At 45.0% G+C, this 13,342-nt stretch overlaps 1 pseudogene; it reads right to left on the minus strand.

The window, feature by feature from the left end:
* Window positions 1-11,904: 11,904 nt before the first annotated feature.
* LOC110151527 (COX assembly mitochondrial protein homolog pseudogene) lies at window positions 11,905-12,487 on the minus strand (annotated as a pseudogene).
* Window positions 12,488-13,342: the final 855 nt, after the last annotated feature.

Consider the following 13,342-nt stretch of genomic DNA (forward strand, 5'->3'; position numbering starts at 1 on the left):
TCCTTCATTTCTAAAGGTCTACCTGGTTCCTTCATGTCCTGTAAATCTCTTGGATACTCCCATGCTGTGCCTGGAAAGCCCTGGAATTATTCAGCTTCCTTCTTGCCAACCTGAGCTTAAAAGTGTTTGTGATGTTCTGGTCCTTATCCACTCAGACCCGTCTTCAGAGAGCTTGTCTGGGGGCTTACTTCTCCCTGGAGCCCTGTGCAGTGAGCATACCACAGCTGCCTGTGGCTTCCAGACCCCACACCTCTCAGAGGTCTCGCTCCCTCCCCAGGCTTCTGCCTGAAAACAGGTGGAGAAACACTCTGACTTGCCTGATGTCTTTTGGCTGAGGACTGCTTCCTCCTCTCCCCACCCAGCCCCGGGGGATCCTCTGTTAGTCTTTCCTCACTTTGATCTCATTTTTAAAATCACTCTGGAAATTTCATCAGTGGGACACAAAACCAGAGATTTCTTTTGTTTCTGCTTCCTTTCCTGTGGCCAGGTCTGACTATGTGCTTCAATGAGGTGGGGGGAGGAAAGAAGTAGGAAAACCCAGAGGTAAAATAGTAGTTGAGGTTTGAAAACTACAACTGTAAGACAGGAAGGCCATAAAGACCAACTGCAGAAAGACCAGGACAAGCTTTTATGTTCTAAGAAGTGTTCAGAGAAAGGGAGAAATCAATGTTAACTATAGAGTGGGTGTGGGCTCCCCTGGTGGCTCAGATGGCAAAGAATCTGCCTGCCGTGTGAGAGACCCAGGTTTGATCCCTGGGTCAGGAAGATTCCCTGGAGAAGGGAATGGCTACCCACTCTAGTATTCTTGCCTGGAGAATCCCATGGACAGAGAAGCCTGGAGGGCTACAGTCCATGGGGTTACAAAGAGTCAGATACAACTGAGCAACTAGCATTTTCCATAGAGTGGGCATAGGCTCCATGGAGGAGGTAGAATCTAAGCTGGACTTTGATGGATGGTTACAATGTGGGCAGATAAGAGATCAGAATCCTACATTCTAGGTGGAGAGAATAATTATCCTCAAGGCCCAGATGCAGGAAGATGAGGATAGGGACCATTGATAAGGAAGTCTGGAAAGATTCTGAAGAGCTTTGAATCCCAGGTAAGGAGAACAGTCTTAATATGAGGAACAATAGGGGCTTTCCCTGGCAGCCCAATGGCTCCGACTCCACCCTACCACTGCAGGAGGCATAGGTTCACTCCCTGGTTGGGGAACTGAGATCTGACATCTCTTGGCCCCTCTGGGCGATTGTTCTTTTTCTCTGAGCCCCAGGTCCTTTCCATCTTCAAGCCTGTGTGAAGATTAAATTAGGGAACAAGGGCTCCAGAGACCAGAGCAGCTTGTAGAAATCCATTCCCCTCTTCCTCCTTAGAAAGAGAATTCCGATTTTATTTGGAAAGGCAACGTGCCTGGCTAAAAGCCTACCTTTCCTAGCTCATTTGGCACCTGGCTGTGATCATGTGACTGATGGTTCGGATAATGAAGTGTGAACAGAAATTGTTAGTTGAGACTCTGGGAAGATTCCTTCCAGAAGACAGACAGCTGTCTGTGATGTGCATATAATGGCTGAGTTCCATCTTTTCTTATGAAGTGACCATGAGGAAGGAAACAATGTGATGAGGAGGACCAAGCAAAGAGGAGAGGAGTAAAGATCCTGATTCCCTGGTGATTGTGAGCCTCCGTATTTGCCCTGGGCTGCCCTCTATTTCTCTGAAAGGGAGAGGGAGGGAAATAGGGAGGGGAAAGGGGAGAGGAAGTGAGAGATGGAGCAAGAAAAAGAGAGAGGATATATCTTCTATTTTGTTTAAACCATTATTTCAAATCCCTATTATCAACAGCCAAACAAAATTCCTAACGACAGCTAGGAGGCCTCCCCCAAGCCTCCAACCACTTAGCCTAGGGTGATGGCCTTTTTTTTTTTTGCCTTGAGGCCTGTGGGATCTTAGTTCCTTGACCAGGTATGGAACTTGTGCCCCCTATGTGGAAGCATGAAGTCTTAACCACTGGACCACCAGGGAAATCCCAAGATGGCCCTTTTAAATGTGTAAGAGAAAACTTCTGGAAGGATTAGGCAGGCACTCTGCTAAACCCTTGGCATGATTGTTGTTGTTGTTCAGTCACGACTTAGTGTCCAACACTTTGGGACCCCGTGAACAGCAGCACGCCAGGCTTCCCTGTCCTTCACTGTCTCCATGAGTTTGCTCAGGCTCATGTCCATTGCGTCAGTGATGCCATCCAACCATCTCATCCTCTGTCTCCCCCTTCTTCCCTCGCCCTCAGTCTTTCCCAGCATCAGGGTTTATTCCAATGAGTGGGCTCTTCACATCAGGTGGCCAAAATATTGGAGCTTCAGCTTCAGCATCAGTCCTTCCAATGAATATTCAGGATTGATTTCTTTTAGGATTGACTGGTTTGATCTTCTTGCAGTCCCAGGAACTCTCAAGAGTCTTCTCCAACACCACAGTTCAAAAGCATCAACTCTTTGGCACTCAGCCTTCTTTATGGTCCAACTCTCACATCCATACATGACCACTGGAAAAACCATAGCTTTGACTAGATGTACCTTTGTTGCATATTATGTGGCATGATTACTTGTGTAATTTTTATAATAATCCTGTGATTTTTATTATTATTTTCATTTTACAGATAAAGAAACAGAGGCTATGGAACTTGTCCAAGGTTATAGAGTCAAAAAGTGGTAGAGCTGTGATTTAAAATCAGTTCTCTCTGCTCCTAGAGCTCATGTTTTTGTTTTTGTTTTAATTTTAAATTGTATTACTTTAAAAAAATTTTGGCTGTACTAGGTCTTCACTGCAGCACACAGGCTTCTGTAGTTGCGGTGCTCGGGCTTAGGTGCCCTGTGGCATGTGGGGTCTTAGTTCCCCAACCAGGATTAAACTCATGTCCCCTGCAATGGAAGGTGGATTCTAACACACTGGACCACCAGGGAAATCCCTAGAGCTCATGCTTTGATCTCTATAATCAGGGCTGTGCTACCGTCAAAGATCTTGCTTTGATATTTATCTTTCATCAAGAGCAAGGAGGAAAAAAGACAACTTTTCTTAAGAGATGACCCGGCATGTTTGACCATTGTATTTCATACAGATTGAGTAGGCCCTTTTGATTAGCCACTTGGTTTATGCCCTCCTGATCATACTGAGAGTTTATTGTAAAGAGAGCTGAAGACCAGCTCCTCCATCTGGTCAGTCCAAGTCTGAGTTAAAGGAAAGGCCCTAGACTTTCTTCCCTTTCCACCTCCTCACTAGAACACTGAGATCTTCTTGCTGCACCATAGTTTTGAGAGTGACAATGGCTTGTAGGTGCAAATCTAAGCAGAAACCTAAACCCTAGGATTAAACCGTATGATACTGAAATGAAAGGGAGAGGTTTTCTTTTCTAGAACTCCAGGAGTTTTTTTTTTTTTTGGCAGGGGGTGGGGGTGGGGGCAGGGGATGTGCTATGTGTATGTGGAGTGTGGGCTAGATGTGGAGTGTGGGCTCTAAAGCACGTGGACTCAGTAGTTGAGGCGCACAGGCTCCCTACTTACAGCTCTTGGGTCTAGTTGCCCGGAGACATGTGGGATCTTAGTTCCCTGAGAAGTGATCAAATCCACATCCCCTGCATTGCAAGGTAGTTTGTTACCCACCAGCCCACCAGGTCCCTCTAGGAGTTTTTGAGATGGCAGATGGGCCTGGTCAGGGTCCCAAACCTCCTAGTTCCCAGGAGGTTTCCTGTAGTGAAGTGTCTCTGAAGGAGCATGAGGGACAGGCTGCAGTGTTCTGGGGAACCTCAGTGGTAAATCCAAGAGAGGCCTGCCTCAGCAGATTTGCTGGTGCCTCAAGGCAAGGGGCAGAGCTCTGAGTCCAGGCATATAAGACGTGTTTTAGTTTCCTGGACTTCCCTGGAGGCTCAGACAATAGAGAATCTGCCTGTAACGCAAGAAGCCCGGGTTCCATCCCTGGGTCGGGAAGGTCCCCGTTGGGTTCCTCGGGCTCCTGTAAAACAGGCCCACAAATCAGACTGCTTAAAACAGCAGAATTGCGTTGTCTCACAGATACGGAGGCCAGGAGTTGGAGATTAAAGTGTCAGCAGGGCTCTTCGCCCTCTGAAGTCTCTGGAGAAGGCTCTCTCCTGGCTTCTGGTACCTTAGGTATTCCTTGTCTTGAGAATGGCCATCTTTTCCTTGAATCTCTCGACTTCATTAACCCTCTCTGATGGTCCACCCTTTGTCCAGATTTCCCCTTTTTAGAAGGACACCAGTCATATTGGATTAATGTCCACCTTTATGGCTTCATCTTAACTTGACTACTTCTGCAAAGACTCCCTCCAAACAAGGTCACATTCTGAGTTACTGGAAGTTAGAACTTTAACACATTTTTTTGGGAGACATAATTCAACCCACAACAGGATGGAATTCAGATTAGAGAAACAGATGTAGGAGCAAAGACAGAAGGAACTAGAAGGTTAAGAGGCCAGGAATTCTCGGGAAAACTTTCGGAGGCCCTGAACTCACACAAGCTATAACTCTGGGAGTTCAAACCAAGTTTACCTAAATCTCCAAGGATTAGGGCAGCTTTCCTATGAGATCTGGACTGCAGAAGAACAGGAAGAGTCAAGGACACTGCCTGCCGGAAGGGAACACCCTCTTTGATGGAGCTGTAAGAATCCTCACCCTAGAGGGTGGATTCTCTCTGTGCCGGAAGCCCATCTCACAATGCAATTTCCAAGTATTTTTTTTTTTTAATATTGATGTTAAGGTGCCTTTCCAGCTGCCACCAGGAAACATTAAGCTAAATATCATCTTGCATCGTGTTACAGCAACATCATTAAAGTACAGAGTTGGGAAGAACGATATAGCTGATGGATTTGTACTTTCACAAATAGAAGGGAATCTTGAAAATACAGAGTTGAAAAATAATTGGTTTTTCTTTAATGCTGTCTAAGTAGAGGGTGGTATTTCTAGGTCAACAGTGTCAAGTCATTGCCCCCAGTGGAAGTAGGTAGGTTTATTCTTCCCAGGGTCCCTGCCGCTTCTGCTCCCAGTGACTCTCAGCTGAGCTGCTGAGCTCTCCCTATGTGGCTCACTCAGTCCCAGATACTCCCCAGAATGGTTCTAACTTGAGGCAGGAATCATTTCAATAGCCCCAGGTTTCCCTGTAACCAGCGAAGGATTACGATTCAGCTCTCTTGCAGGTTTATTGCAAATATAATATCCAAGCTCCGGCTCTGCGCTGCACATCTGAGCTGACCACTCATTTTCCTGGTTTGTAGTTGCTCATCCATGGGGCTCTCACCCTCAGTATGGGGATATTGCCTTCAGAGTTGAATTTATGCCCCGCCCTGTCCCCCACAACACACACATATGCTCCCCACTCCTCCCTCCTTTATAAACCCATTTGGAAGAACCATGCGTCTATCTTGGCTTTCACTGTGAGTTCCTACCCAAGTCATTTATTGAATCCTTTGGTCCTGCAGTCAACTCTCAGCTTTTCCCTGGCTGTTTCCTTCTTCCTAATGACCAGGCCATGTGAGTTCCAAGATGCTATGGCATCTATGGCTATGCTGTGACTAGTTTAGGACACTTAACCTAGATTCCCTGTTGCCGTGTGATGTCATCTATTGGAATCCCTGTTAGTTCCTCCAGGACTTGTTCTTGATCTGAGAATGGAGAGCATCTTCTTCTTATATTTGTTCTCTTATACCTGGCTTTGGTGAGTTGATCCAGCTCAAGGATTATCAAACTTTTTCTGGGAAGGACTATATAGCAAATGTTTAGGCTTTGCAAGTTGTATGGTTTCTGTTGCAATCACTCAACTCTACTGTTGTGAACCAATGGGCATGACTGTATACCAATAAATCTTTATTTATAAGAACAGGTAATGGGTTGGACTTGGCCCAAGGGGCACAGTTTGCTGATCACCTAGTCTGGTCTATAGCTTATCTCTTTATTACCTCATTTTCCACTTTCTTTCCCCTTTTCCTGTACCATCTTCCTCCTCCCTTATATTGTTGCAAGTAGAGCACCATGCCTTAATATCAAGTTCTAAGATAGGACTCTATTTGCCACTGGTTATATAAATAAAAATTCGTTTGTGTACTTGAGTAGCAAGTCTGAATTTCAGTGTCCATAGATGCTTCTTAGGGGAGGCACATAGATTAGGGTCAGAGATGGTTCACACTTTAATCAGATGCCGTTTAGGCAGTTTCTCCTGTTCCTTTTCTAGGAACTAGGACCCTGCCTTTGCTTGTTATATAATCTGGGTGGTAGTCACCATTAGTGATCTTAGTCACTCTTCTAGGTGACTAATATTAGTCACTAATAATATCCAGTATTGTCCAATATCTACTAAAAATATTCAGTTCAGTTCAGTTCAGTCGCTCAGTCGTGTCTGACTCTCTGCAACCCCGTAGACTGCAGCACGCCAGGCCTCCCTGTCCATCACCAACTCCCGGAGCTTACTCAAGCTCATGTCCATTGTGTCAGTGATGCCGTCCAGCCACCTCATCCTCTGTCGTCCCCTTCTCCTCCTGCCTTCAATCTTTCCCAGCATCAGGGTCTCCAATACTATTCCTGACGTATTCCCTGAGTAGCTTCAGCTATAGCTGCAGCATACTTAGGGAGGATATAATCCCTTCAAAGTGCAGGAAATGAATTTTCACCAAGAATTTGTACTAGATGACATCTCAGACCCAGTTCTGGGCAGTAGTGTTTGGACAAAGTCATCTTGGGGCATTTAGGAAAGACTTTTTCTCCATGGTAAGAAAGAGAGACATGAGGAGAAATCAGTTTCCTTCTCTTCCCTCTCTCGTTTGTCCTTGTACAAGAATAACATTTTCATAGTTCTTGTACCCATCCTAGCACGAGGGGAGACATGATCAATACTTTGATGGTGGCAGAAAGAAAAACTGAAGTTTATCTGATTATGGGGTGCTGTCCCATCTTGTGGTATTTTATTTTATTGAAGTATAATTGATTTACAGCATTGTGTTAATATCTGCTATACAAGAAAGTGATTCAGTTATCCATATATATACACACACACATATATATATTCTTTTCCATTATAGTTTATCACAGAATATTGAATATAGTTCCCTGTGCTATACAGTAGGACCTTATTGTTTATCTAGTCTATGTATATTCCTCCCTATTAACTTTTAGAAAATCTAAACGATTCCAAATCCTGAAAGACATCTGGCCTCAAGGGTTTTGGATAATAGATTCCATACCTGCACTATAATTTGTATCCTGCATGGGGAAATAAAAAATCCCATTTCTAGGGTGAGTAGTACCCCCACGCCCCAGGAAAGCCTATTTTTCATATGCTAACAAAGAGGCAGCCTTTCTGTTTGCAGTATCTCCCCAGAGTCTTCACCTCACTGAGCTCAAGTCTATGAAAGGAAGGAAATTCCTGGCTACTCCCCGTGAGAATTCAGTGGTGGCTTCTTCCTCAATATACATTTGTTTTTATGAAGAAAACCCCATACAAGGGTATAACTAGCTAAAAGCCTCCTTCCTTCTTCAACATATGGTGGAGGAATGCACTGGAGCTATGTGGAGGCAGAGATCAGTTCTGTCACTGACCCTGTGCAAATCAAACTGAAGTATGTAGTGATAATATGCGACTTATCATGAAACTTCTCATGTCAACAGATTTCCCCACTTGACCATAAAGGGCCCCATATCTGCTTGGCTGATAAAATCTGTTTGAATCAGGCCTATGTGCTTTGGGTGGCCCACAGCAAACCTCTAAGGGCGGTAAATTGCATCTTTGGAAAGGCAGGCTTTTTGGAACTGTGTCTGCATCCAGACTCCAGGGGATTTCAATGCAGAGGGATTTGCAAGGTTTGCATTTTTCATTCATTAAGGCTGTGTTGCTGCCAAAGTTCTCTTCCTGTTAGTCATCCAGGGAGGAGGGCTCAACACAGCGGGCTGTGTCATAAATTATTGTGAGGCTCAGGGCAGCCCAAATGGGATACCAAGGGGGCCATAGATCTTGGCACAGGTTTTGTGAACAAATTCTGAGAAATCCAAATGTATTGAAAAATCACATGTTTACAGAGGAATGAAAGACTCAGGCTATTTTTAAATTCAGCAAGCCAAGAATTAAGCTTGTCTTTTATCTATACCAGTAGGCAAAACCCAAAATTAGATGACTGTGAATAGTCTATTTTTGTGTCATTCCATAGATACGTTCCTCCAGTTAAATGATTCTTTTGTCTTGGTCTGTGGTTCTTAACCTTTTTGTTTTTTTAGACATACATTTTTTTGTGGATCCCTTTGAGAATCTAAAGAAAGCTTTGGGCCTTCTGACCAGAAATTGTCCACAAACACACACTCAATTATATATACAATTTCAGAAGCTTTATGGGTCCTCCGAGGTTCATCCATAACCCTCAGTTAAGAATCTCTGCTTTTGACACTAGAAGCTCCTTGATAACGATTATGTCTAATCATATCTAATCTGCATAACATCTCTTCTATTCATGCCTAGCACCCCGTTTCATACTCAGAAATTCTAGTTAGTGTCTCCTGACATGAACTTACAGTAATAAAGCTCCTTTCTATTTTTTACAGTATTCATTGAAAACATACGAAGTATTTATTAGATTAAAAATATAAATCTTAGGACTTCCCTGGTGGTCCAGTGGTTAAGACTTCATGCTTCCACTGCAAGGGGTGTGGGTTCAATCCATGGTTGCAGAACTAATATCCCACATGCCCCGGCAGTGTAGCTAAAAAATGAATAATAAATAAAAATAAAAAATGCAAGTCTCCTTTTAAGTAAGCTCTGGAATGTGTCATTATATTCCCTTGATACAGAAAAAAATTATAAAGGAGAATTACTTCCTCTGTAGCTCTAAAATTGCTCTGAAACAAATTTATACATGGGCAAAATTGGAAATGGAATTGCTGCTGCTGAGAATTGCCCACTAGCTGTCTACCTTCTTCATGTGGACTTTTAAAATTAAGGAGCCTCTCCACAGCCTCTCCAGAGCTACGGGGTAAAATGTCCTTGCAGGCACTGGCGTGAGCAGCTCCAGGGGGCGCCACTCACACATATGACAACGCTGAGCGGAGTCCTCACTCATAGAGGTAATGACCGCCGCTGTTGAGTTCTCACTGTCAGTTTGAGCTCAGACTTTCCTGACTTCAAGACCCTGCCCTTAACTACTGCCCTTGTCTTTTTTCCTTTGTGCTTGCTAATTTGGGCTTCCCAGGTGGGAAAGAATCTGCCTACCGACACAGGAAATGTGGGTTCGATCCCTGGGTGGAGAAGATCCCCTGAAGAAGGAAGTGGCAACCCACTCCAGTATTCTTAGTCTGGGAAATTCCATGGACAGAGGAACCTGGCAGTCACAGTCTAAGGGCTCTCAAAAGAGTTAGATATGACTTAGTGACTAAACCGGAGAAGGCAATGCCACCCCACTCCAGTAGTCTTGCCTGGAAAATCCCATGGACAGAGGAGCCTGGTGGGCTGCAGTCCATGGGGTCGCTAAGAGTTGGACACGACTGAGCGGCTTCACTTTCACTTTCCACTTTCATGGATTGGAGAAGGAAATGGCAACCCACTCCAGTGTTCTTGCCTGGAGAATCCCAGGGACGGGGAGCCTGGTGGGCTGCCGTCTATGGGGTCGCACAGAGTTGGATACGACTGAAGAGACTTAGCAGCAGCAGCAGTGACTAAACAACTCGCTAATTTGCCAAAGAAAATCAGGGTAGGGGAACAGATGGGGACAAGGTCTATTATCCTTCCTCCCACCTTAGGGAAGAATTCCCAGATGTGTCTGAGGAGCTTCTGGGCATTGACACTTCTGGGCATACCAGTCAGCATGCCCCCTGCCATGGGGTGTGATGTGTGGGCATGGTACCTTTGTGAACAGCTCTTATTATTGGAGAAGAACTGAAGGTACTTTGGAAGAACTAAGGATCGTATAGGGTGGCCCCTGGGGAAACAGAAGCAGCTTAACATGGTCTTGGGGCCCTTTGGCTTCTCTTCCAGCCGCTATCACTTGGGGAACACCCCCTTTTTCATAGGTGAAAGCACATTGATGTGGGGGGGTTGGGGCATTTTCTCACTCATGGTAAGAACGCGGCAGAGTTTGTTGTAAAGGCTTTTTAAAAAGTCTTATTTAATATTGGAACTTAGCTGATTAACAGTGTTGTGTTAGTTTCAGGTACACTGCAAAGTGATTGAGTTATCCATGTACATGTATCTGTTCTTTAAATTCTTTTCCCATTTAGATTCTTACAGAGTCTTGAGCAGAGTTTCCTGTGCTGTGCAGTAGGTCCGTGATACTGTGCAGGCTTTTGTTGCCAGGTAACAAAGGCAGGGGGCGCATGGGAAGAGGGGCTCACGTTGAGGTTGGGAAATTCAGTCCTGAGCCAGATGGTGTTGTGGGGTGAGGGTGCAGGGTTGCCAGAGAGGCACACCTGTGGACTAGCTAAAAAGAAAATGATTTCTCCTCTCTTGGGTTTGATTTATCTAGAAGCCACCCCTGAGGATGCCTGGTTGGATAGATTCTTCCTCTAGTCTGAGAGCACTGACCCTGTCATGGGGGTCTCCCAGCTCTGCCTCCTGAACCTCTAGTTGACCTTTTCCCTGGGAAAGCTAACAAGTTGTGGTTCTATCAAAATCTGGACTAATTAGAGAAGCTGAAGAAGAAGAAATAGATATCATCCAATTCTCTATTTCCAAGCTAGATCTTAGATAATGAAATCGAAGTGAAAAAGTGAAAATCACTCAGTCGGGTCCCACTGTTTGTGAACTCATGGACTACATAATCCATGGAATTCTCCAGGCCAGGATACTAGAGTGGATAGCCTTTCCCTTTGTATCATTTAAGAACATTTCTCTGGGTTCAATTCCAGGGATGGAACCCAGGTCTCCTGCATTGCAGGTGGATTCTTTACTAGCTGAGCCACAGGGGAAGCCCAAGTATACTGGCGTGGATAGCCTATCCCTTCTCCAGCAGATCTTCCCAACCAAGGAATCAAACCAGGGTGTCCTGCATTGCAGGTGGATTCTTTACCCATTGAGCTATCAGGGAAACCCAACGACCCTAGCATTTATACCTTAACAAAGAGGGGGACGGGAAGAGAGTTACTTGGCTGGAGCCAAGGTTGGCAAAGCTCACAGGACGGTGGGATGGGGGTGAGGGAAGAGAAGGGTGGTAGGGTTGGAACACACTACACAGAGATGTCCAGGATAGAAGCAGGGAAGCCAAGGGTGAGCCTTTCCTTAACCTCACATTGCTCCTGGACAGGGGCCGAGGTCTGCTGGAAGCCTCACACTGGCTTCTCCTCCTGCTCCATGGGTCAGCCCGTTTGGGAGCATTCGCCCTCTGGGTACAGCAGGCCTGGCCCCTGACCCCCGCTGGGCAGTGGTACTTGTGGGAAGAACAGCCACAGCAGCAGGACTTGGGTGAGGCTGCCTGGTTGGGGAATCTGTCTGCATTGCAACCAGAGCTCCTAAATTGGCTCAGTGGTAAAGAATTCGCCTGCCAATGCAGGAGACCTGGGCTCCATTCCTGGGTTGGGAAGATCCCCTAGAGGAGGGAATGGCAACCCACTCCAGTATTCTTGCCTGGAGAATTCCATGACCAGAGGAGCCTGATGGAGCCCAGTCCATGGGGTCTTGATCGGATAAGACTTATCAATAAGTCATGTCATAAATAACAAGTTACTCAATAGAATTAAAATGTCCCAAGGGTAATCAGGCACTGTTAAAAAGCTGAACAAAGAGAATCTTTCCTGATTGCTTCCTAAATCAACGTTTGTTTGTTTTTTTAATCTTTATTTCAGATTAAATTATTTCCATAATGAAGGGTAAAGCAAACATATTTCCTTGGGTCCATTATTTTAGGTGATTATGATTTCCATGAACATTGGAAATCCTGAGTATCATTTGAATATTTGCTGCATGCTTGTGGGAATCTTCTGTAGCCTTTTCTTGGTAGTAAGTCCAGTTTTTCTAAATTCTTCCCTTTCCTTCAGGTATTCCATTTTGCACTCTTCATAAATGGCTGGATCAGCCATTAGCGGTTAGACATTCTTGCAATGCAGAATTTTCTTTCTGGCATTTTACTGCCATAAGGATTCCAGAGACCTTGCAACATTTAGTGAAATATTAAAGTTGTTCAGAACATCTCTCAGGCCTTTCCCCTCATTATTTTAGGGATCAAAACATCTTTCCCAACATGTCTGAGATGCTGCTCTTTGGAGTCGAGCCCAGATTGGCGTTAAAAAATTAGGTGTGTCTATATACCATTGCTTAGAGGAGACTACAAAGCCACAGGATACTAGAGTCTGTTGCTGGAGCTCCCCACTGTGAAAAAGTCACAAAGGAACTGTAATTGTTTTGGACTGGACATAAAGCCATGATGTAGAGATTGACCTTCAAGGCCACAATACAAGTATATGTGGGGGATGAGCGAACAGTCCCAGTTATTGAAATTCTAGCCTCCTGGTACTTCTTGTTCTGCATGGTGAGCACCGTCCTCTGCCTACTCTTACTTCTCTAGACCAGCATTCTCACCTCTATTCAGGATCACAAATAACTACAGGGAATGTGTAAGAATGATCCGCTGAATTTCATACTCAAAGCAAGGCTGGGAAGAGCCCTGGAAGATGGGAAGTAATTTAAAAGGATCCTTCTTTAGGATGGTACTGATGAACCTATTTGCAGGGCGGCAGTGGAGATGCAGACCTGTGGACACCGTGGGGGAAGGAGAGAGTGGGATGAACGGAGAGAGTAGCGTGGAAACATACGCGTTGTCATCTGTAAAATGGATAGCCAGGGGGAATTTCCTGTATGATGCAGGGTGCCTAAACCCTGTGCTCTAGACAGCCTAGAAGGTTGGGGTGGGAGGTGGGAGGGAGGTTCTCGAAGGAGGGGGCGTGTGTTTACGTGCAGCTGATTCATGTTGATGTATGGCAGAAACCAACTCAACATTGTAAAGCAATTATCCTCCAATTAAAAAAGAAAAAAAAGCCTAAAAATAAAAGGATCCTCTCTTCTAAGGGGGGAATTAGAGAATATTCCAGGTTTATGTCTCATCTTCACCCTTTCTCAGTTTTCTTCTCACTTTCATTCAGTATCACACCAGTTGAATAGCTTCTGTGCTCAAGACATTGTGCCAAGCATCACTACAGAGGCAAGGATGGGTGAGCCATGGACCCCTTTCTGGTGGGAGCTCTAGGAGGGGGTTTGTGACAGTTCTTGACACAAATAACTGTGATAGAAGGCCCATTTGGTAAATCCAAAGATAGTGCTTGAGTGGCTCAAATAGGGAGAAATGTGTCCCCCTTGAGAAGGGTCAGGAAAGACATCTTGAAGAAA

Source organism: Odocoileus virginianus, chromosome 12 (genome assembly GCF_023699985.2).
Source record: "Odocoileus virginianus isolate 20LAN1187 ecotype Illinois chromosome 12, Ovbor_1.2, whole genome shotgun sequence".
NCBI classification, from domain to species: Eukaryota; Metazoa; Chordata; class Mammalia; order Artiodactyla; family Cervidae; genus Odocoileus; species Odocoileus virginianus.